This window comes from Pelodiscus sinensis, chromosome 6 (genome assembly GCF_049634645.1).
Source record: "Pelodiscus sinensis isolate JC-2024 chromosome 6, ASM4963464v1, whole genome shotgun sequence".
Lineage (NCBI taxonomy): Eukaryota > Metazoa > Chordata > Testudines > Trionychidae > Pelodiscus > Pelodiscus sinensis.
Genome location: NC_134716.1, coordinates 21482501 through 21509036, shown reverse-complemented (window position 1 = coordinate 21509036; position 26536 = coordinate 21482501). Strand labels below are relative to the sequence as shown.

Here is a 26536-nt window from a genome sequence, read left to right as displayed (position 1 = left end):
ACCTGTTTCTGCAGTGTGACAGGCGTGTAATGCATTTGCCCCTTCAGAACTTCTGCAAAGTCACAACACTGAGCAAGCAACTCCAGCATTTCACTCATCTGTTCTGCTGTTTCAACTGGCTCTTGGTCAATTGCCAGAGGGCGTGGGGGGTTTCTCTTTTTTTTTACCATATTATTAATTATTATTATTATTACTATTGAAAATTCATCGTGTTTTAGTCTAAACATCCTTCCCTCCCCCCTTTTTTTAACTTTTTAAGAATGAACTTTTCATTTGCCAGTGGTAATCAGGCTATGAATTTTCTAATAAAACAGTTTGCTTAAAGGGCTAGTTACCAAAGCTGCCAGTACTATGGCAATCTGATGGCATTTTATTTAATCTATAATAAAACAAGCATTTATTTGACAATTATCAGGACCGCTGATGTGAAGAGGAAAGTACTAAGTATCGTGTAAGCCTTCCTTTACCCTTTTGTGTATTGTGACAGTATTATTCCAACACAAATAGGAAGCATACTGCCACACTACCATGACATAAATATAATTTACCTGTCATTTTGATTTCTGAGGCTATAAACATGGATTATCCATATCCTGGATTTTCCTCCCCTCTCATCTGAATGACAGACAGGACAGCCTATCTTTTGTAGTTCTTTGCTTTGATTCCACCCACTTCTTCACTGCCTGCTATAATTCTTCCATACTTGAATTATCCTATTTTTATTTTAAGCTGTTTTTAAGACGCTAAAAAACAGGCAAGGAAACATTCCCAACACACAGGTAAACATAACCATCATTAAATATTTTTGAACCTACCCTAAAAAAGGGGAACTCAGCCCCTTTGTCCTCATATCCCTGCTCAGAAACTCAGAGGTTCAGCATTTTGGAATAAGAGGGAGTGAACCTTGTAGCCCAAAGCATTGAAGTTCCAGCGTGGGCCCAGCTCACTAGGCTTCAGTGTCCAATCTGCAACTTCCAACACAGTCTTTACAGCTATTTTTACAGCACTAGTGTGGAGCCTCACTTGCCCAAGTCTATCACCCCTGGCTGGGAAGCTCATCCCTGTTCAGTCCAAAATGCTACGCAGACATACCTCAAGTGGCTAGTTACAGATCAGTGTCTACAGAAATCAAATGAGGAGGTAAAAACATCCTTTGTTCATAGAAATAGATACTGATTGTGACTCCAGATTTGCACTCCTTTATGAATAAAATTATTTATATACCACCATGTGTGTTCACTGATTTACAGATGGACATTGGGGGATTGGTCCACTGCCCCCAAGGGGTTTACAATCTGAATTAAATTTTAATACAAGAGGAAGGAGGAAAAGGTTGCCTATCGAAACATTGGGGTATATGCTTATTTTTACATAAGAAAAGAACAAGATGCCTAATTTATAAAATTTGGGACCACAGTCAGTCAGAGTCAGATACATAATTACCCAGTAAGTAGGAGACTAAAGATTCAAGATACAAAGGCACAGGATGTCCAGGAATGACTAGGTTTGTTTACAAGGACTAAGGCCTAATCTATACTACTGGGGTAAGCTGACCTAAGTTCTGGGAGGCCAACAGACTTAATAGGCTCCTGGACAAGGTGAATAGGCCAGCTCCACACACCCAAAAGGGGCATGGAATTGGGTGGAAAGGGTGGGGCAAGAGGCTATTCTCCCCCACCACCCAGAGCACACTTCCTGGGACTCCTGTGGCAATTTAAAGACCCTTTTTGTAACCATCAGGAAAATTGTCCCCTGTACCTGTCAAGTTACACTACTCCAGCTATGTGAATACTGTAGCTGGATACCTTAGGTCGACACACTATGGTGTATACACTGTGCTGCGTAGATGAGACACATTCTCCTGTTGACTTACCTTATTACTCTCATTCCGATAGAGCACTGGAGTCCACCAGAGAATGTTCTGCAGTTGATTTAGGTCTTCACTAGACCCGTTAAATTAACTCTCACTGAATCAATCACAGAAGCATCGGTAGAACTGTTTTCCCTAGTATCTTGCTATTTATTCAACAAGACTCACTTGTCCACTATCAAAAAACAACAACAAATGGTCTGGCTGCCAGACCATTTGTTGTTTTTTTCTGTAACAGACTAACTTGGCTATCCCCTGAAGCTCCTTGTCCACTATCAGTTTGAGCAAATATATGTATAGGATGATCTTCTCCAGGTCACTTAGGCAAAGATCTCAGCTTGTCTGGGCAGTATGTATTTTCAGGAAATTCTAATTTAGTTCTAACACTTCATTTCCTAGAGCAACATGCAACGTAGGAATGTTGGAACTTCCACAATGAATTGGACAGTGGTCAGGACCAGATACTTTAGCGAAAGGTGTAAGAAACCTAGAATGGAACAATTATGAAATAACCTGCACAGAGGAAGGTTCTCCGAAACCCTAATCCGTTACAGGTTGGCTTATGCCCTGAAGCATTAGAATCTGAAGTGACCATATGTCCTGTATGAATCAAGATAGTCACAATTTTTCATATGACTTCCCAACATCCCAAGAATTTCTTTCAGATTGCCTGCAATGTTCTGGCATTTGATTTCAGTTAACATTACTGATTTTATTTGGCAGAATTTTTTCTCATAAGTACCAAAAATTGTTTAGGGATTACTGGTAAACTAAGTAAAATTTGTTTTGTGTTTATCAAGAATAAAATATCCTGTACTGTAAGTATTCAAAGTAATGAGTGGTGTTTGGAGTGAAAACAAAAATTAAATGAGTGTAGACATTATCAAAGCTGTTCTGTTACTAGTTAGTGGTACTCATTCAGTATTTCTTAATAGATTCACACAGTTTTATAGATTCCAGGGCCAGAAGGGAGCTATATTATTATATATATCTGGTGGAAGTCATATATATGTAGCCCTAGAATTATCTTATGTGGAAGTTCTATATGAGAATTAACATCTGGGTGGTGCATCTGATGCCTCCTCTTGAACAATACAGATCTGTTCAGGTTTTGGAGACCATTAGAGGCTTGTGCAAGGGGAGACACCTGTATAGCTTTGAGGAGGCTGCAAGTGAGGGAATTAAAATCTTTGATGGAAGTTTTTGGCTCCTCCTTCAGGTTCTTGTATCTCTTGGGGAGAATCTGAGATGACTGTCATCCGCTAAGGCTATGTCTACACTGGCATAATTTTGCGCAAGAATTCTTTTGCGGAAGAGTTCTTATGCAAAAACTCTTCCAGAAGAGAGCATCTACACTGGCATGTGCCTTTGCGCAAGAGATGTGCTTTTGTGCAAGAGCATCCTTGCCAGTGTAGATGCTCTCTTGTGCAAGAAAGCTCTGATGGCCATTTTAACCATAGGGCTTTCTTGCGCAAGAAATTCATGTTGCCTGTCTACACTGGCCTGTTGCGCAAGAACAGTTGCGCAAGAGGGATTCTTTCTTAGCGGGAGCATCATAGTTCTTGTGCAAGGTGCCCTGATTTCATACATTAGAACGTCAGTGTTCCTGCGCAAGAACTCGCGGCCAGTATAGACAGGTAGCAAGATCACGCCAATATAGACACAGCCTAAGAGTTCAGAGGGCAGGGTTATACAGTCTTTTGGATATAGAGTTAGATATCAAGATAGTGTAATCCTCCTCCCTCAGGCAATCTAGAGTGGATTTAATATTAGGCTGACAGGAAGTAGATATTGCAGGAAGGGGTTACATTATCACCATCTACCTCATATGACTCACATATCACATCACAGCACTTTCCATGCAGGTGCTGAGAGTTACTGGAAATACTAGCATGTTCATTCAAAAACATTGCTGGAAGGAAGAAACCTGCTTTTCTTTTTCTCTATGCCTTAATACAGATGGCTGCCCAGGCTGAGTCAAGAAAGTTAGGAACAAAGATAGTAAGAAGCCACGATATTTGATGCAACTTGTCTAACATTTACAATGTTGCTCCATTTCTATCAACCATCTTTTGTCACCCAAACACATGGGTGCAAGTAGTGTGTACCGCAAAGGAGCCTACCTAAATCAAGGACTCCAGCATCTGGAGTCTGGTAGCCTGCAGCCTATTCTTCATTCTTATTCCCAGATATGCACTCTGGCAAGAAATGGAAAATTCTCTTTTCAAGCTATTTCAGTCTTTGTAGCACAAGGAACTAGTTCAACACTGTTTTAAAGAAGTAGGTCCCAGCATTTGGGTCACTACTTGACCTTTTTTGAGGATGATTTCTATAAGAAACAGGACTGCTAGCTGCTGTGTGATTTCTTCATGTAAAAAAAAAATGAAAAGGGGAAGAGGGACAATGCAAAGACTACAGAAATCTCTGCACAAGAGACATCAATATGGTTTCTTCTTATTGAGTAACCATTAGTTACAAATTGGTCTAGAAATGTTTGCTTGTGTTGAGAACTCACTATATGCTTCTGACATCTTTGGAAAACAATAAGATAACAAAGCACCATGGAATTATACTATTTTAAACTTTGTTCTTAAAGAAAGGAACATTTTCATTGCGGACCACTAACTGATGTAATATATTAAACATTAAATAAAGTAGCAACATGATCTCGTGGGTCAAAAACCAGACTAGTTTTTACATCAATTTTATGTTCCATTCCTTGTTTTGCCACTGATGAACAGTGGTGACTTTGAAAAAATCATGTAACATTCCTGTGCCTCAGTTTCCTCAACTACAAAACTGGAATACTTACTTTCTTCATAGCTACTCTAATGTGCCTAGAGATCCTTTGAAAAAAGGTGTTACAAAAGGGCTGTATGTGTATGCACACAATTAATGACATATATACACAGGAACACCCAATCAATTATGCATGTGTGCCTCCAGTATGACCTACTTCTATCATACAAACCCAAAAAATGTGAGTTTGCTAAGAAAAAGGTAAATAAATGTCTTTTCTTAAAAAAAAAATTATACATGTTTAATACAACTAAAAAGGCATATAATTTGATGTACACTTCTTTGAGGAGTGACTGAATAATTTTATCTCTATATTTCCTCCCTGTTTGCTTGGCCCCTTATTGTGGCTTTGTAAGCACTAGAGGGCTTGTTGTTTATTGTGAAGTGTCTAGCACACTTTTGGAAGCTACAAAGTAACATTAAAAAATTCCACAATCATAATAAGCAAGAATGCCTGATATCACATTTGGAACCTACTTGATCAGGAATTTTAGTTTAGCTTAGTATTTTACTGTCTGTCTGAAGCACATTTTTCTTCATTAGCTGTCTCTCCTCCTTCACCCTTCTCAAGACAGTTGTCCTCCTCTGAACAAGGAAAAGTAGTTTTTTTCCAAATCTGCCCCTAACTATGTCTCAGAGAGCATCAGGTGGATTGAGGGCACTCATGCAGTCCTCACTTCCTCAGGTCCCCCAAACCAAATGTATCACCTGCATGATTAAACTAGTCTCTAATGGCCTAAGGCACCTCTGTTTGTCTAACACAACAGAAATACATATATCTACATACATGGCATATCAGATGCACCTCAGCACAGCATCTCATGTTTATGTAATATGTACACAGCAGGGCACATGTGTTTTCTCCTTCTCTGCATGCTGCACAGCAACGCTTCTGATGCTTTCTGAACAAGGTAACCTGTCCCTGTAAAAATATGACTTGCCTCCCTCTCGTTGGTGGTCTCAATTAGCCTCTTAAACTCCAGTTCAAAGACAAAGTTGTTTAATCCCTCTACCACTACAGGTCTACACTAACTTGACAAGTACTATCTACCAAAAATATCTCCAATGAATCAAGATTGTCTGTCCAGCCAACAAAATACACAACTCAATCTTCATTGGGTTAGATTTAGATGGTAAGAAGCTCAGGGCAGAGACTGTGTCTTCTTTTAAGATTGTACAGTGCTGTGAACATGGCAAATAATAAAAAGCTAAAGTCTAGCCATAGAAAACTAAACAGTCGCATATCCCCTGGAAAGATAACAAGGAGCCTGATTCTATCCTCTTACTCAGCCCAGTATCTTACTGCCTTTCCAAAAAGTAGAATTTCTTGAATAAGAATTGCTCCCAAAATCAGCACTAAATACTATATTGTTATTAGGAAACTGTAATTAATATCCATAGTTATGATGGCAAGCCAGTATATTTAAGTTTCACTGAATTTTCATACTCATTCCAATTCTTATGTGATGCATTAGTTCATTAGTTTATTTATATATTGAAGAAAACCCACAAAAAACAAAAAAAAGACCTCATTTGAAATAAATATGCGATATTAGGAATGGTAAAGAGGTGCATTCTTGCTGAGTATTTCTATGTTTTCTATTCCTAAATACTTGTCGCAGGCAATTTTTCTCCAATATTAAAATATCACAAGTAAACACTGGTAACAGAAAAACGAAGTTCACAATTCATTAATTCATGATTAATGAATGAGGAGTATATAGGGCCTCAATGCTACTTTACAAGACTTTTCAAGTTACTTTATTGTGGTTTAAAACAAATTGTAATGTTAATTTCATGTTCACAAACTTCATTACTTCAATACTCTTATTAGTACCATAATTTAATCAATTAGGGCACAGCTACAAATCTATCAGGTTGCACTGTGAGAATATAAAGTATGAAATCACAGTGGAAACATTAAACGAGACAGAAAGAGAATTGGTGGAGGAGAAGATTTAATTTTAAAGAGTCATGTCACATTATCAGCTTCCAACTGAAATAAAAACTCCATTGCTAACAGATAGCAAATACTATGGCACAAGCACAAACTATTCTTGGATTCTTTAATGATGGAAGTACGGGAGACTAACATTCAGATCTAAGACATGCTATTTAATATAGCACTTTAACATCTTTCCTGAGGTAATAATATTCCTTCTTTTTCTTCATTCTTTTCCCTTTCACTCAGCTGTTGTACAGAAGACTTCAGCACATTGCAAATGAAGTAAAAGAACAATGTGTAAACTTCACAGAGATCATGGATGGTAAACTTAGCCATCCATCCTTGCTACCCATCTCTCCCCCCACCCATGCATATTGCATCCAACACCACCACATACATGTGCACATATTTTGGGCCTATGTAAAAAGAGAAATGTTTTAATTTACTTAGGGCAGGAAGGAACATTTGGTGAGTGTATTACCTGGATTAGCTAAAATAACAGAGGGGAAAAGCTGGGGTAAGCAGGCTGAAGCCCTGTGTGTGGCCAAGGCAGCAGGAAGCAAGGCAGAGCAAGAGAGAATGAACCCCACAACACAACAGTGGAACAGGCAGCTGGCCTGAGATGCTAATTCAGCGCTTTAACAAATCAATGCCACTTGAAAAGTACAATGCGAGCCCTCACTGGGTAGATGTCAGGGGACTGAGAAAATGCATTCTCAAGTATTTCACATTAAGAGGGAATAATGTGTTAATTTATAACTCTTCACCCTATACACTTGGATTATCCATCTGTGTCAGTGATTTGACTTCTTAAATTTATCAAAAACATGCTCAAAGGGAGGCATCTTCTGCTTAAGCATTGTGAAATGGAGCTTCAGAAAGAGCCTGTCCTGTTTGGGTGCTCTTATTTTTATTTTTTTACCCTTTTTCCAGCAGTGGGAGCAGCAAAGGCGGCCTTGCCTTGGCAGTGGCTGATTGCATTAGTTACCATCCGTCAAAAGTGACACCACAGAGGAGGAAAAACTTGCATCAGCAGCCAAAGATGCCATCATCAGAATTTACTTTAAGGAAACTTAGCAAAGTCCCTCAGCACACCTAGCAGAAGGGAAGCTGCTGAGGTCTACACTGTAATTAAAATGCCATTGTCAATGCTGGATGAGTTCTACAGACACTTCTTTTCGAAACAGGAACAAAAGGGGGACGAGAGCTTATTTTGTTCCTAAGATAGTGTGGCATGTAACGAGAGTTTATATTCTATTTCTCACATGCACAAGATAAAATAAGAAATTATTATGGACACAAAAACACCAATCCAATTCATGGTCAGATGCTTGGAATTGTTTCCTAATTTTTTTTTTTAAATTGAAGCTTGTTGTCTTTAATCATACATATAGGACTGCTGATTTTTTTCCTTTTTAAAAATGCAAAAACAAAACTGAACTGTAAATCAGAAAGTACTAATCGAACTCTATATTACTTTTTCCCCTAGAAAACATGTTTGGTTTAAGACTTAAGTGGTCTTTCCCACCCTCTCATCTAGCCTTTTTTGTGTGGATGAAATGTATCTGAGTGACTAAAGGAGAGAATGGGATTCTTTGCAGGCCCACAAAAAGTGGCCACTGTCTGCAAAAACTTCACACTATGTGTCTCAATCCCAATGCAGATCAGGACTAGATCTAGGGATGCTGGAGAAATATTTTCAACTGGAAACAGTAATTTTGAAGTCATATTTATTACTGTACCACTAGGTTTGCTGTCCAGCTTCAACGTGCACAGTTGATGGTGTTTATTTTGTTTTTACGACCAACAGAAAGGGAAATCTAATCACACATATATTCCTAGAAAACACACATTGGATGCTAGGTGTTTAAATGAAATTAAAAGGGTGTTGACAACTTTCTGATTTGCCAGTCACTATGCTGGTATCACACAGTAGTGCCTACTTAATTGTGAGATATTTATTTATTGCCAATTATACAACTGCAACAGCAACAGACACTCTCTTATTTTCAGAACATTCATATGTAAATAATATGCTGATGAATGGAAATGAGAAGCTATAGATGTAAGTATCCACATCTAGGAAAAGTAAATGCTCCATCACTTCTTAGATAAACAGAAGTCTCCTATCTATATGGTGGGCAGATACAACATATAATGAAAGAAGCCAGACTTTCTGTGGGCTTCTAATGGCTAAGAAATTAACCTGGAGAAATACACAAAATAGAATATAAATTATTTTCCATTGAGTATATTTCATTTCCCTGCTGATCCTCCTCCCCCATGATATAAAAATAAAAACACCCCCTCTCCCGCCCCCAGTCCTTTACAATTTGTATTTCCCTAGACACTCTTAATGGGACAAATCTAGAAATGCTAAGCACTTCCACTTTCCATTGGTTTACTTCTTTCAAAACTGATAACATAGGAATATTTCTTATTCCCAGCAGAATCATAACTTTCCTCTCACACAATGCAACATTATTGAGGCTAGAATATGTCTAGTGATTCTTAAAACACTAAAGATTCCTCAAGTGTGGGGGTGAATGTTTGTTTCTTTTTAACATTAATTATAACCCAGAAAAGTACACTTATGCCGTGATTGCCAGGAGATTCCTGTCCTAGTGTCTTGCATAAATTTCTGTTTCTGTCTGGCCTATCCAGGCTTCTCCCTAATATACAATATATATTCTTATCATTATAGTACAGTTAATCCCTTCGCCTTACCCCCCTCTTGGACTCACCTAAGGGGTTAAAAGACTGGAGTACATTTGTGACTTGTCAGTGACATATAATACCCAGGTCCTTCATGCAATCAACTTTTACTTGACATGTATTTGCTCATCACAGGACCCGCATTACTACTGGGAAAATGAAGAAAAACCTAAATTAACACTTGACATTCAATATGGTCAAGTCCTTAATTGGCTAGGCTTCCTGAGAAAGCAATTTTCTATTCCCCAAACTGTTCGTGTGTCATGTGTGGAGTGCAGCTCTTGGCCATCACTGCTGTCCCTCGCTCACTCTAATGAGAGCAGATGAATTAGTGCTACGTGACACGATTTTAGCAAGGCTCCTTCATTCCTCCCTCCCCCAGTCCTTTTCCTGTACTAGTGACAGCTGTGTGGCAAAGACGAAGAAAAAGACTATGAAACGCTAGTGAAAATAGTTCTGTGAAGACTGAGGATTCAAAAAAATGAATCCAGTGTTTTCTTGATACTCCTGAAACATGGTCTTAATTTGCGGGGAGAAGGTACAACAATATGAAGATAAAGAGAATTAACTGATTTGCATGGATATGTGTCACATTGACGTTTAATATAGCCCTCCATTCCTGCATTGAATTGCATTAATATTAAAATGGAATTTGCCTTCATTATAAAAGTTAAAAAATGTTTTGAGAGTGGATGAACCAGAAGAATGAACAATGTTTGTATTTATTTCATATGGTATTTGTTTTTAAATATAGAAACCCTTTCAACAGCATGTTATTCTGTGTGAAAAGGAACATGCGCTACAAAATAATGATACTGGATCGTGTTTGGAAATGCTAGCTATTAGAAGGAGTTTTATCCTGTTTGTTTGGTACTTTGGTATTTTTAATAGCTGGAAAATGGTTTTATTCATGGAAATGTTGCTCTTATGTTCAAGTGTTACTATTTGACCACTGATAAGATTTCTCTATGGAGATCTACTGAATAAGCACATAGTAATGAGATAATACAATCTGTATTACTACAAATTCAAGTGATATAAAGGACTGGATATCAAATGATATCAGAGCTAAAACATTTAGAGTTGAGAGCAGCAAAACAGAATATTTTAAAATTCTTAAATTGATAGACTATCCCAAAAACAAAATTAAAAAGCCTTAAATACTTCATATTAAATCATAATTTTACTGTTAAAATGCTCAAATTACTAGACATGAACTTGCAAACAGCTAAGCTCTGCATTACTCCGTCGTTTTACCCAACTTTATATGTGTGAGGGAGAAAGTAAATAAAATGCTATACATTATAAGTATACGAGTTAAAAAATTTCTGGTATTGCACAAGGAGTTTAAACAAAAATTATTAGAACTATATTAATAGTGTAAAGTGAACTTGCTTCAGGAAGTGTTGCCTTTGTCTAAAATTAACACCAAGTAGCCTGGACCATCTGCAACTCATGTCTATTTGAACCTGGCCTTGTAAAGTTACATGCAAATAATTAAATGAACAAGTGCTAAGAGTCATAAGGCAACACAGTAGGGATATTTTACTTCTGAAAAACACTTCGATAAAATACATTTACCACAAATGGAAAATCAGTAGTCACCTGCTTTTATTGCGGGCATATTTAAATGTATACAACTTTCTGCAGCCATTGTTGTAAATATTGTAATAAAGCAATTTATAATGGCATATTTTAAAGGCTTGGGCTTTTTCCCTGGACCCTTTAAAAAATCTTTTTGATATTTAAATATTTTCAAGTTACACAGGAGGAATAGGAGACAGAACTTTGTGGTGAGAAGCATTTGGAATGCTTCCGTTTCCTAATAGTTGAAAGCAGCTCACATAAATTAATTTATTTAAATATCATCTCTAAACAATAATAAAAAGTAAAATTCAAGTCAATATCTTGTGTTTGTGTTTTGGACTGAAACAAAACTGCACAAAATGGGCACACAATCATTGATCATAGTTGTACCATCAGATTGCTAAGCATTGGAATACTTTTGCAACATTCTTAAGTGACCCAGAATTATTAGTGCTTGTTTTGAAACTTTGTTTTTAGATTTAAAACAACAACAACAACAAAATCTTTACATACTCAGAAAGTAGCTTAATGTAAATGTATCCAGTTAACAGCTACAGTAGCAGAAAGCATGACTGGGAAACAAAGGGCATTGTGAGCTAATAGCTTTGTGGTGACCTTTGAGATGCTGACTGGTCTGTCAAGCTCCATCTGTGATATTCACTGCATAGTTAAGGCAAGGGTTATTAACTGTCATAGGGCCTGGAGACTGAAGGGTCACTTGATCCTCATACAAAACAGAGCTTTAATTCACTAAACTTGAGAGGCATGAACCTGTGAAGTGCTCAGTACTCATGGTGGAGGGAATTCAGTGTCTTGCAGGATAAAGCCCTAGAATCCTGCTAAATGCAAGCCACACAACATGTTTCTTGGTTTAATATTTTCCCTGCACAAAGAAAATGAGTATCACATCAAGTGTCTCTTCACCTTACCTGCCCACCTTTGCCGTTTACTAAGGAGGCCAACAATAGGATAAAAAATGAGGGAAGACATAGGATTGTTGACAAGTTCCACTTTACACATACTTAAACAGAAAGTTCAACATTTTCCAAAAGTGCTTATATTAGTTCTGGCCAATGTAGGGTTAATTCAGGAAGCCTAGTCTACCTGACTAAAGACTTAACTTCAGATTTTAAACACATAGTCCTTGTTCCACTACAGAATCTAGTTGGGATAAGCAGCAGAGGTGGCAGAAATAATAGAAATAATGGTTTAGAAGAAATATTCATTGTTAAACTGCGCCTTTACCAAGTGCCTACAGTAAACCAGCCCATTAAGAGTTGCCTTTGGATTAAAGACAAGTATGTAATTTCAAAATGACATGTTTTAACTTGATAGTTTGTTAAGGATGGGCACTCTTTGAAGCTCAAAAAAAACCTAAGTAGTTTGGTGGAACACTAAGCATTAATGCATATGCCCAGTGTCACTGTTCCTCCTTTGCAAAAAAAAAAATGTCAGTCCGGAAATATCTGACTCAACAGGTTTATTTAGAATAGAAAGTGAGATTTTTACATGTTTCTCTTTGATGCGATGAGAGCAGCTGCACTGAGTTCTCTCAGTGGTTTGCAAAACTCAAATAAAATGCTCGCTCTGTGTTTTAAAAGGTACTGTGCAAATGTGTGCCACCCACCCAGTCTGGAATAGCTTACATTTCACCATTTTCAGAAAAGGTAAACATAGCTGAGAAGAAAATGATAATGTAAAAACAGCCTGGCATGTGAAATGAGGGAAAAGAACTACAAACTATCTGGCAAGGCAAAGCACACAAATGTTATTTTGTGAAAATTAATATAATCTAAAATGGTCTTCTCCCTCCTACTCTCTTCCCCAACCCTTTCCCAAATTAAAGATATTTTATCTATTTCCTAGAAGAGAAAGTTTCTAAAAGCAGTAAGTCGCAGCTGTGTTGACACTGAACTCCTTGTACATGGCATACCAACGTCATACTGACACACTTTACAGATGCTTCGTTACAAGCAGAACCAGTCACTTGATTTGAAAATACCTTATTAACTGTAAAACAAACTGTTAATCTCTCTTCTTTTCTCCTGTCAAACTCTTTTTTACAATTTTGGAAATAAACCAACACCTTGGTATGTTTATACAGATATCTGTATTCTGATTGGAATTTGACACTGACCAATGGTTCAACTCAACGATGCCTTAGATAACACTTAGGAGCACCTAGGCAACAGGTCACCCATCATTTTAGCAAGATGTTTTCTCCTTGTGTTCCCACAGAAATCAATAACACAATGACCTTCCATTTAAAATACAACATAATTAATTACTGCTCTGTTGAAAAATGTTGATATCTGATTTGCCTGGAGAATTTCAATTATGAACAGAGTAGTTCTCTGAACACACCCTATAACACAACAGACAACACCAGAAACCTAATTCTGCACAATCTAAATGATTTTTTAATAAGAACTATAAATATTTTCTCTGCAAACTTACTATTAGAAACATTTCTTACTGATGGAACATGAACTTTTTGGTTTCAAACTGTTCCTGACATGACATTTTAAGTCTGCTCTGGAATTAAAAGCATAATCTGCAAAAGCCAATACGAAGAAAACTTAGCACTTCAATAGCAAAAACAATTATCATGATATCTTTTGAGGAAAGTAATCGTACCCCCATTTTACAGATGGAAAAACAGAGGCAGTGACATTTAATTCCTTCTGTATGGCTATCCAATAAGTCAGTGACTTTCTCACATTTGGGTTTCTGTTTTTCTTAAATACTCAAAAATATCCCTACAATCTAAAGCTTTAGGTATACGGTGATTAGAAAGGAGCTAACCGGTAGTCATACTTTTTCAACAAATATGGGCAAAGAACATGTTTATAACAGCTCTATAAGAGCCAATAGCTAAAGAAGGTATGTATAGTACAATGCAACTACCAGAGCTAAAGCCCTACCAAAAAAATAATAATAAAAAAACCCATGTCAGTATTAAAGATGGCTGCAGCTACCACTGTGTGAACAGGGTCTTAAATACATTCCCTGAACTACTTACAATGATGCATATGTTAGTGATAGATATCATCGGGGTGGCAGAGAAGAAACACCTTGGTTTCAGTTCTGAACAGGAAATGGATAAAACCTTTTTCTTTCATTAATAATCAGCCATTTATTTGTGGCCACTGAAATAAATCCATGAGACTTCTGAAACCAATTTCAGTGAAAAAAATATTGAGTCCTCCTTATTTTAAAGGTTATTAATTATTAAATGAATGTCTAGAGTTTTAAACCATTATTTTAAAGCATGTCAAACTAGGATAGGGAGAAATTCTATCCAATAAATATTTGCAATGATTACTACTACTACTACTACTACCAAAATTGTATATTGTTATTTATTCATTTTTATTATCTAAATAAATATGCAAAAGTTAGGATGGTAGTTTGAATTAAATACAATTATGTTTAAGATTAATAGTTCATGAATGGACTAGTTGGATTTTCTGTAGATTTGTACAGAATCTACATTAGGCTGGTTAATAAGATACATAATGCATGTATTCATTAAAAATTATTTATGAGGAAGCAGTATTATTTAATGTGGAATTTCTGCATAAGAGGGTGGGGGTATATTGTGAGCTTAAATGAAAGAAAAAAAGGGCTTGCAGGATGCATAAAGAGCATGTGGGTGAGATTTAGTCAGGTAACAGTTGTGTGATAAAAATCAAAGATGGGACATACTGGAATATAAGAGAAAAATTTTTGTGCAGGGATAGATGAATCATACACTCACAGCTGGAAGTTTTGTGGATCCTTATTTAGCGAAACAGCTGCAGCCACTGTTTCGCTACATTCCCACATCAACAACAAAATGGTGCCACAGAAGAGAAAACACGTATCAGGCTACAGCTGGTATCTGCACCCACCACTCTCCTTGTCTACTTCCCTAATGTAACATTTATTCAGTTTTCTTTACACAGTTGGTGGATGTATAAAAATGCAAATGTTAGAGATTGCCTAGAAACAAAATGCCACATCTGAACACACCTGAACTTTGGAAGAGGTAGGGGGCAGTAGAGGAGAACAATTAGGAACAGATCCTGATTTTGCATTTCCATCATTTTTATTCCATATATTTTACACACACACACACACACACACACACACACACACACACACACACACACACACACACACACTACAATTTTTAAATTTCTTTGATTATTAAAACTGAAAGCAATCACAGGCAGAATACCTCTTATTGATATATAAAGTTTTTATTTTAAATGACTTCCAAATTTGCAGGTAAAATAGTGCTTGCATAATGAACAGCAGATATATTTACACATCTGACTTTTGTATTTAGAAAAAAGCAAAGAAAGAGTATGGAAAACTATGTTTTTTCATCTCTAAGAAAGTTTCGTGTAAAAGATGCATAAATGCCACTGATAGCTTTTATTTTTCAGGACTTGTTCAAATCTATTTTAGCAAACCACTAGTTAAAGAAAAATATGTACTTCCACTGGATTTGAAAATACGTTTAATCACTCAAGTACATGACTAATACATAAATGTACATATGAGAGAGAGGGAGAGAGAGTGCTTTCTTCCAAATTGAAAATATTTGGGGAGAGATCAGTTGGATAATTTTTTAAATAGCTGAGCAAATATTATAAAATCCAGTTATGATACCAAGTTTCCCTTGCTCGGTCATATAACTCAAATTTTTCAAAACTATGATTTTACAGGTAAGCATAATAATATTTCATTATTCATATATAAACAAAAATACTTCCACAGCAAAAGGGAAAAATGACATTTCTAATGTGAAAATTTGCCAGAAATACCAGCAGCAGGAATAATTTTATCTTGTCTGAATAAAGACTATAGAAATGGGCAGCACTTTGGGCGTGTGTGTGTGTGTGTGTGTGTTAGAAAAATGAATGTTTGACAAGTCACTCCCCTAAGAGATGAGCAAGCTTAATACAGAAATTCTTTTAACTGGATCGTCAGGTAGTATGATGGAACAGGAAGTTTACAAACCACTTTTTGGTGTCACCTTTATTTACAATGCTCTTGTCATACTCCGAGTCTGATCTTTAAACTTTTGTCTCCTTCAGTGTTTAAACTAAGGAGGAACTAATGACACTTGCTCATTTAAAAAAAAGAAATCTCTGATAAAAAACAAAATTAGCCATTTCATTAGCATTTTAATTCCTCAAAATTCTGGAAAAAAACCTCAATAGTACGATTCATATGTACCAAACATTTGGAAGATTTCATTTTGCTTCCAGTGTAAATTCACACTATTTGACGCAAATATCTTACATTTATTAACATTTCTAAGCTGCTGATATTTTATCTTGCATCTGCCAAATGTTACTCCTACATCACGGCAGTTTATGCTGAACTTGATTCTAAAAGCCTATCTTTTAAAATTTCCTTTCAGTGTATTACTGGGGAGGAAGGAGAAGGCTTATGTGTAAGAGAATGAATGTAACAGCATTTCTAGAGTTGTGGGTGGTTTTTTTTTTTTTTTTTTTTTGCTGTTTACTACTGTGATGAAAGTGGATACCGTGCAAAGAAGCTTTTGATATATTATGAAATCCAGCAAAAAGGTTACTTCTATTCTATTTTTATTTTATTTTTTTACCTAGAAATGTGTTAAAAATATTTAACTTGTTTTGGGCATCGGCAGAATAGAAGAGGAGTAGAGAGTAGATTGAAACAGGAATGTCCATATGACATAAGACAGAAAGTCAACTATACAATCACGTACATTTATTAATACAAAGAGTATTCATTGTGCAGATAAACAACTCTACACTTATATAAAATAACTTCATTTATATCAAAAATTATATAAATGAAATAAAATCAAATACTGTGGTGATGGGCACAATTTATGGCAAACACACAGACAGATGATAACATGTTGTATTTCAGTAAGAAACCTAAAATCATGTGAAAATTATAACTTTTGACTAGCAAGAAGTAATATGAAAATGCCTGAGACCCATAGACTGAAATAATTTTCATAACGATAATCTCATGAATATGCTCAGTCTCTCTTTTTCTGAGCTGAACACCAATGTTAAAACACTGATGGTCTGATGGACAAGGAGGAGGAGTCAATTAAAAAGCACTTTAAGGCTCACAAATCACTATGCATTGTTCTTGCAGTATGCATACCTGCATGAAGCCAGGGTTTTGGCACCCTGACTCTGCTACTGAAACCCTAACATTGATGCCCCTCTGTCTGATTTTTGTTGGGAGGTTTGGGGGAGTTTTTGTTATGATGCACCTAACATACAAAATGCAGCCAATCTGCTATAACGAATGTTTTTAGTTATCTACCCTTCACAGATTTGTGGCACATTATAAAAGCCCTTAAGTATCAAGGTATTTCTTAATGGAGTTTTGCACAATGGCACATCAAAGATCTATGATTAACTAACTTTTCGTCTGTTCTGTTTGGAGAACGTTGTACCCTGATAAACATGTTGTCAAACACTAACACGTTGTATAAATCAAATATTTAGAGTCAACTATACTTTGTTTAGGCACCAAGGTAAGCTTTACATTCAAGATATATAATAATTATGCAAAGGGGCTTTAGCACTTGGAGCACAGCTTATTTCTGCAAAAGGACTATGAGAATGTTCACAATCTCAAGATGCCCAATGAACAAGTTCTCATAGTGCTAGTGTGCTTTCTTGGTTTATAAAAACAATAAACCTGAGAGTTATTTCTTTTCTTTACTTGATTCCCTCAAACCCCCCACCTTACCCCAGCCCAACATGATTTCTAATTTAAAAGAAAAACTAATATTAGATAAAGCAACACGTAATTTGACATTCTACCAGTTAAATTCTGACAGGGTCAATAAAATGAGGACTTGCAGGAGTCCCAGATGAGGAACACTTTCATGAATGCCCCCATTGTATAAACTCTCCGTATATCCTGCCTGCAAATGACAGTCATATGCCACCAGCTGCAGGAAGCATTCCAGCAATGTCAACTGCTGTAGGGCATTAATGCCGGGTGAAATGGTCGGTACATCTTTTTATTTATGCCTGATTAGGACAACAACAGCCACTTTGACTAATTTTTAAACATTATGTTTTTAAAAGTTTATAATATTTATTTGGAAATCCAAGAAAAGTTTTGCTAATGGGGCCTCTCATTTTAATAATAGTTTTATTATATAAAGCCAGCTGAAAGACTGTACATTTCTTTCCATGTATAGTCTCCATTAATTTGTGATCCCCCTTTCTCTCTCCTCGTCCCATTCTCAACATATATCAACATCATTCTGATCAAAATGTTTTGAATAAATTGTCTGGACAACAAATAGCCACTTAAACCTCTCTGTTATATTCAGACACCCACATCTCCTATTCAAAATACAATAGGTACCATTTCTGAGGATACCTCTTCCCCATTTCTTTCAATTTCTCAACTATTTTAAAGGTGTCTGTCTTATAAACTAATCTTTTAGAGATTTATTACAGCTCAAAACTACTGTCACTCAGTACATGTACTATCAATTAAGAATTCAGTCTGCACACATGATGTCATGTTTGCATTTTTAATCATTTTTTAAACAAGCGCACTGATAACCAAGTTTTTCATTTGTTGCCTACAAGGTTATGCCAAACATCTTTTTTTAATCAACTCATTATATTTTACCTTCTTCCCTCTATTTATTTTTTCACAAATGAGGGTGTTTTTTTTTTAACAGACTAACATAAAAAGATAGGCTTTTTATATTAAACAGTAATATTAGCAACACCTTTCTACATCTACATTTCTTTTTCGAAGTGAAGATCAAATTGATCTGCCTTTCAGCACCCTCGTATGATAAGCCAGGGCATCTAATCACACATTTTTATCATGCCTTCACTCACAGGCACACTCCCATTCCAAAACACTGGACTCTCTGCATGTCAGCACCTAAATACTTCTAGAAATGACATTTCCCCTCTCTGCTCTCTTTCCCCCACAGTAATTTAGCACCAAGATTGCTGTATTATTTCTATTACCTCTAAACAGCAAATTTATATTAAATTTTAAATAAGAGAGTTACAGATAAATAGCAAAAGAGAAGAAAAGAATGGGTGAGATGCATATAAATAGTAATCTATCACAAAATGATATTTTACCATCTTCCTTTTACAAAAGCAACATCATCTCAAAAGCTGTCCATCAGAAAGCAGCAATAAAACAGCAGCAGAGTCCATAAGGCCTTACACATTGCGTATGCATAGGGTGTTGAACATGCTGAAGGGAAAGCAATCTTTCTGTAAAAACCATAACATTCATCTCTGAGTTTTTAATGCAAAAGTAATGAAGAACTCAGAACTTTTTAAAAAGCCAAAAGTGATCATCTGGAACACTTAATAGATATATAGTTTTTTTCAGTGGTGGTCACTAGGCCCTGGTCTACATTAGGACTTTATTTTGAAATAACCCCTTTTGGTGGAATTTATAAGCAGAGTGTCCACACTACCGAGCCCATTATTTTGAAATAACCGGTTGCTTATGTAGAAATCTGTATTCCTCCTTTTGTTGGTGAATAATACTTATTGCAAAATTGTTATTTCAAAATAGTGTTTGTGTGGACACTCCGGTACCACTATTTCAAAATAGCTCCTCACCAGAATAATTCAAACTAATTACTCCCCAGTGCTCTCTGGGTGTCTATATCGAGGTACCACGTCCACATTAACGGAGCCTGCATTGGTCCAATTTCGAGGCTTTCCCATAGTGGGGACACACTGTTTCAATTTTGTAAAACTGGGGGTTGTCAAATTTAGTTATTTCAAAACAATACATTTTTTAAATAAATTTCAAAATAAATAATTTCCTAATGTAGATATGTCCTAGTTGAGCTATAAAAAAATGCAGTGTTTTGAGTTGGCAAGAGTTCCTGCTAGCTTAAAATTGGAGGAGGGATAGCTATCACCCTTCATGTAACCATTCATTCCACAGTTTCATTTCAAATTTCTGGTTCAAATTCAAAACTTCAAAGGGAAACTGAGTGGAACCAACCAAGTCTGCCTGGCTTCTGGTGGATACCATGTAATACTGAGTTCGCTATGGCTTATACACAAAATTATACATCTGCCAAGGTTCCCTCAAAAACTCCAACCTGAATAGATTCTTTAACAGTCAACCTGGCAGAATGTCGGGATTGTAACAAAACAGAGAGCTAGGAGATACTTGGTTTCAGATTTTATTCAGAAAGCATTGCACCTCTACCTCGGATTTTCTTTGGGTTGGTTTTTTGTTTTGTTTTTTTGGTGTCTATCTCCATGGCGTCTGAAGATTAAACTATACAAATGCTAGGAACAAAGAGATTTTTTTTCCTTTATCTACATCTGAAGGGACCTACTTTGTGAACCAACCACAGATTAACTTCATGCAAGTTCTACACACAGTGGGTTTACAGAAGACTAAACTGCTGCCACCAATTATTCTGTTATTAAACTATACAATGCCCTTGATGCATCAATGGTAAGCATACGTTTGAAGAGGGGTGAGGATATGGCCCTTTAGATAGCCTTTTACTCTTATGAGTACCCTTCAAAGGCTGGATTTATCATCTGGACAAAAATGATTATATTTTGAATGAGAATGACATATAAAGTCAGAAGTATTCCATTCTACAGGTGTTTGCTCTAGGAAGTATGCTAGAAAGTTGGGAGAGAAAATGCACATATTCTGAATCAATTAATTCACTCTTTTCTCTGCAATTTTGAGAAAGTTGTTGGTCTGTAGTTCAAACAGGTTTAAAATTAATAAATAATTTTCTTGGCAGATTATTTTAGGTTACCCAGAGCTGGTCAAAATTATTGTGGGATTGTAGCTTTTTTACAACGCCAGACACAGTGGGCACCATTAAAATTCAGCGACATTTACCACACTATCAGATTCTACTATTAGGGACACATTATACATGAGCAGACAGACAGCATTTGCCTTTACTAAGGTAACTGTGGCATTCACCATATTTAAATAAGAAACACCTCAAATGTCACAGTCAATTTGCCTATGGGCGATAATGGTAAATTTCACTGTTAATGACAGCCACTACATACATTTCCTCACTTCCCATCCAGCTTTCCTTAACTAACATTCATTTTACAAGAAAACCTTACTGTCCTCTGCATTCTTTTATGAACACAAAATCTTGTCAACAATATCATTTTCCTTTCACAAATCCAGTGCTCTGAAATTCACAAATGACACCCTTTCCTCCCTTTCCACAAGTATATGATTGGGCAACAGTGGTAGAGGATGGGAAGGCAGACACATTTTAATAGAATTAGAATGGCATCAACAATGTGATAATGTTGCTGGCAACAAAGTAACAAGATAAACCAAGCAGTTTCTAGATGCCCCACCCACTGATGGACATTGCCTCTCTGTGGAACAATGTTATGTGACACACTCTAAAACTCACACTCCAGGGCATGACTATTATTTAGGTCAGAATGCCATCCAGGTGAGGATCCCATCCTGTTCCTTACAAAAACTGTAAACAAAACAGAATAAAGCTTCATATTTAAGAAACCTTCTTAAAAAAAATCCCTCACTGTACATATCTTATTTGCGTTTTAAAAACACTTCAAACATGGTTAACAAATATGTTGGATTTTGGAATGACGGCTTTTTGAATTATAGCACAACAGGGTTATAGTGATTCTCTTTCTAAGGAGAAAGATCAAGGGAATGTAACAATGGAATTCTCCCTTCCTTTTTTTGTCTGTCTATTTCAGTCTTCTTTTTCTTGAAGCCATGTGATTCACCACCTCCTATATATAGTTGGAGCCCCAAGTTTGGAATTTTTCCTAAACTACAAAAGAGCCATTAAGACCATAAGAAAAAATTCTTCTACAAATGCAACAAGCACTACTGTTTGAGAAAACAACTGCAAAAAGAAAGTGACAGAACATTCATGCAGAGTGTATTATTTCTAGTAAAATAAAATGTATTCCTTTACACACGGCCTCAAGAAAGCTTTGGTTTCTGATTGTAGTTTATGACGGCAGTTCTCTATCAGTGTACAGAGTGTTCCTTTGCAATCAGCTCACTATGTCACAATGACCTGGCAAATATGAATGCTTTCACTATCACTACAGTCCTTACAATCTTTCCTCCGCTGTGACCCATTCACTTTTGCCCCAACTTCTTAGAGATGGCTTTACTCAGCATCTAATTAGTTAGGGAAGATTTGCGTTGGCTCTTAACCCTGACACTGGAGTAGGAGACTGCTGCTGTAATATCCCAAATCTCCCCCATCACTATATTAATCAAATCCCCATAAATTTATGCAAGAATAAATGACTGCTAAAATACACATACAGTATAAAATTAAAAATATATATTATATATATATTACATAATATATACACCATATAACTTCCATATATGCATTATGTAGGTTTCTTATGGTTGTGGGTATACAAAAATTCTACAAGGTTAAACAAACATATGATGAATAATATTCCAAGCAAATCAATATAAGCAACTAAAATAAGTAAATAAAACATCTAAAAGACATATTTTCAAAAATGTATATATAGAAAAATCTACCACAGATATCCAACTACTAGTAAGTTACCCTGCAAATAATGAAAACAAGAGCATTTCTTTAAAGTGTGTACCATACATGCATCTCTTTATCAATCTATATGTATGCATGGATATAATGGCACACAAGTTCAGCTTGTAACACACACTATATCTTCTAGTGTTTCTATTCTTGAATATACAAAAGGCAATGCAAAACTCCTGGGGAACATCATCATCATTTATTCGTTAATATTAGAAAGAAATGCTACAATGATGATACATTGATGAATTATAATTTATTGTTAAAAATGAAAAAATTAAAACAAATATTTGAAAAAGGTAATGTAAACCGAGAGACCTTTCAATGCAACATACTAAAACTAGATGCAATTCACATCAGCACAAATATTTATTCATAGCTAGAAGAAAATATTGTGGCAAAATGATCTTTAAAATGATATTAAAAAAACCCCAAAACAACCCACCAAATAACTATTGTGAGCAATTGTTTTTGTCACTAATCAGCCAGCCTAATATAGTTAGCAGCCAATTGTGCTAGTATGCATTGATTTCCCCTGAAACTGTTAATATTAAATTTATGTATGGAATGTATAGTGTGTTGTCATATCCAGTTAATAATCTCTGTGTGTGTGTGTGTGTGTGTGTGTGTGTGTGGGTGGGTGGGTGTATAGATAGATAGATAGATAGATAGATAGATAGATAGATAGATTTTAAAAAATCATTGAGTGTTACAGTAAAATAGTCACACATTTTATATTTGGTAAAATTGCATACATCTTTTTAACCAGCAAATCCAAAGCAGTAAAATAGCTGATTATCTTTAATACACATGTAGCTAGTCAAAACTACATTCCTCTTTTTAAATACCAGCTCAATAAAACAGTTTGTGTGTTTCTGTCTACGCCAATGCGAGGAATTGCTAGACTGCAGAACACTAGTACAAGTCACACTAGTCATTGCATATTTGAGACAATTTCGCTATAATATTAATGTGTATTTCAATAATAAGTATTATTTAGCACTTTCACTGGAATAAGCAAGATTTTATGTGAGGAAAAAATTGAATGTACTATGTTATATCTTGATTGAAGTGATGCCTCTATATTAATAAAAGCCATTGATTTAACATTTAGTTTTCTTCGTCGGCTCCTCACCTATCTAGAAGTGATTTCTTTGGTGATAACTAACAAGTCATGCTGAGAGTCTAATGTACAATAGAAAAATGTCACTACTACTAATGTATGCATGAAGTTAAATAAAGTAACTGTTAAGAGAATGTCAGACAGTTGCTACTTAATAAGATACAGTTACACAATGAAATTATGTTGTTAATTTTATTACATCATTGAATTAATCCTAAATTACTGTATAATGATGGACAGACCTATTCATAATACTCATATACTCCTTTTCACTCTTGGGGGGAAAGCTCCAGGAAAAGATTTCTACCTTTTATATGAAACAGGTTCAACATTCTTCCTTTTTAATACAAAGGTAAATGTCTCTGGCATTTTGTGTCACTGTGGGTTACAGCCATTTCTCTTATGGTCTCATTTCAGAAATGACTTAAAAGTATTTTAGAACATTACAGCCCTTAAGGTAACTAGAAGAAGAAAAATGACATTTCTTATTCTGACAAACGCACAAAACATTTATGAAAGCAGAAAATCAGAAAAGCCTGCTTTCTTTAAAAAAAAAAAAAATCAATCAAAACCAGGCCTCCTTTTCTGTTGTTGACAACCTCTTGCCAGACTGAAATGGGCAGTGTGTACCCTGGATTCAACCAGATGAGCAGGGAAGGGAAACCAAGGGTTTCTGGCCATTCTCGACCTATCACTGATCAAAGTGACCCAGAGAAGAACTCCTTTTAAAAAGTTAAGATTTATGCCTTTTGAGGTTATCAGCTATTCTTCTGTACACAGAACTGGGATGACCCTTTTAAGAGAACCATATTTTTATATTAAAAAAAAAGATGCATAGGCAGAACAAGTCAGTCAAATGCCATGTTTTAAACTTCTAGTAGATAATTTAGAACTTATGTTTCTCGATCTCTTCCACCCAAACAAAATCTTAATTTGCTCTGGAATGTGATGTCTGATTTTCCTGCACCAGGGCAGATTATCACATAAACAGAATCAAAATCATTCATCAAAGAAAGAATGCAAACACAAGGTCTCCTATGCTACCTACAGATACCTAAATCTATATGATCAAATCTGAACACTCAGACATTTTCACAATACACTTCCTCGTCATGTCCTATTACAATGTTTTGTCGTAGCAAATGAGAAAAAAAATCTGTATTCCTGAGGTATGCAAACATGTAGTGTTCCCAGTAATATACTATTTTTAAAAAATATATCATTTTTTGTTGTCTAGCTCTAACCTTTGTACTAAAATCTGCCAGGGACAGAGTTTAAAAGGGCGGAGATTTGGGAGGGGAGGGGGGAGAAAGAAGGTTTTAAAAAAATGTGCAGAAAGCACAGTATTTTATTTAGAACATATATGTATATCTGCAAAACTTTAATTCAACATTTCATTCAAACCTATGGTAAACTTTCTCTTGCAAGTGAATTGCATCTGGTAATGAAATGTAATTTGAACTGTGAACAAAAATTTATCTCAAAGGCTAGTCATAAAGGTGAAATACCTATATTTTCAGAAAGTGGATGCTAAAAAATAATGGATGAAAAAACAGATAAACGTGATACTCAATATTTTAGTGTTAAAGGAGAAAAGAACTCTAAAACTGATGCACATTTGCAGCTGCACTTGACAGAGTTTGTGCTCACAGCTTGCACGAGCTCATCTAACTACTTTAATGAATCATAAAGATGATAAAATGTTATCCTTTGAGAAGGGGATTAATGCATTACTAATAACTTGGTGAAAATTTGTGACAACCGAATGTGTTTTAATTCATGATGATAGCAAACAACGAAAACATCCATATCAAAATAATTAACACAATGCTTGAACTCACAAGTGAAATATAGACTGTTTAAAATAAATCTGTTCAACATTACCACCTTTACAATGCTACTGTGTGTACTCCAGAGGAAGGATTCACATCGATGCAGCATCTGCCATGCATTTAGTTATACGCTACATTTCTCCCCCCCCCCCCCTCCACTTCATGAAGAATATAAGCAGAACCATACATATGTCCAACAGTAGACAGAAGGCATTTAACATTCTCAGGTATTAGCATAATTAATACATTATCAAAAATGTAACAGCCTCATTTATGTGCCACTTTTGCCTTGTCTATCAACTAGTTGTCTCAAATTCTTTGCATCTTCAACCTTGTGATGTCCCTCATTTTGTTTTGTTTTCTTCTGTTGTTAGTGTTGAATATTTTCTAGCACTCCTGAGACTGTGTAGATCTAAATTTGTTTGGAAAAGGCCTAATACCAAACAGCAATCTAACACTATGTATGTGGTTCAATAGCTATTTATCAATTGATCGTTATCAGGATCTGCTTATGTTAACTCTTTTGTGGCTGATGGGGAAAGGACCTACCCTACTATCCCAAACATTTAACCTCAGTACTGTGGTCCAAAAAATACAACATGCAAGTTATATAACTGTTTTACATTCCATTGCTGAATATCAATAAAACCTAGTATGTGTTACATCAACTATATATGCAGATACCCCTTATAACTGTGCAGTAGTGGTACACAGTACATAGGAAATGCGCATCTCCACTATGAGATGAACTTTTTACTTTCAGTGAACATCAGACACAAAGAGTTGCTTATTCACCTTAGGTTGATTACATTTCTATAACAGCTTACTGTATCAGCAGTAATCAGGGTCCCTCTACAGGATATATCAAAATATACCTTATTCAAATATATTCATCCTGCCTAAGCTATGTTGCTTAAACTCTTCCATAGACAACTGCTATAGATTACTATTCACACAGTCGGTTTTTTAATCAAAATATTGTTTTATAATTAATATTCATTATTATTTTCTTGCTATAAGCATTAAAAAAGCCTAATGGCACTACCTTCTCCCTTTTTGTACAATACAATGTCTCTTA

At 35.7% G+C, this 26536-nt stretch overlaps 1 protein-coding gene across 11 annotated transcripts in view; it reads right to left on the bottom strand.

Moving 5' to 3' along the window:
- The window catches only part of BNC2 (basonuclin zinc finger protein 2), a 520080-nt gene that overhangs the window by 306012 nt on the left and 187532 nt on the right, over positions 1 to 26536 (bottom strand). The gene's annotated exons all lie outside the window — the stretch shown is intronic.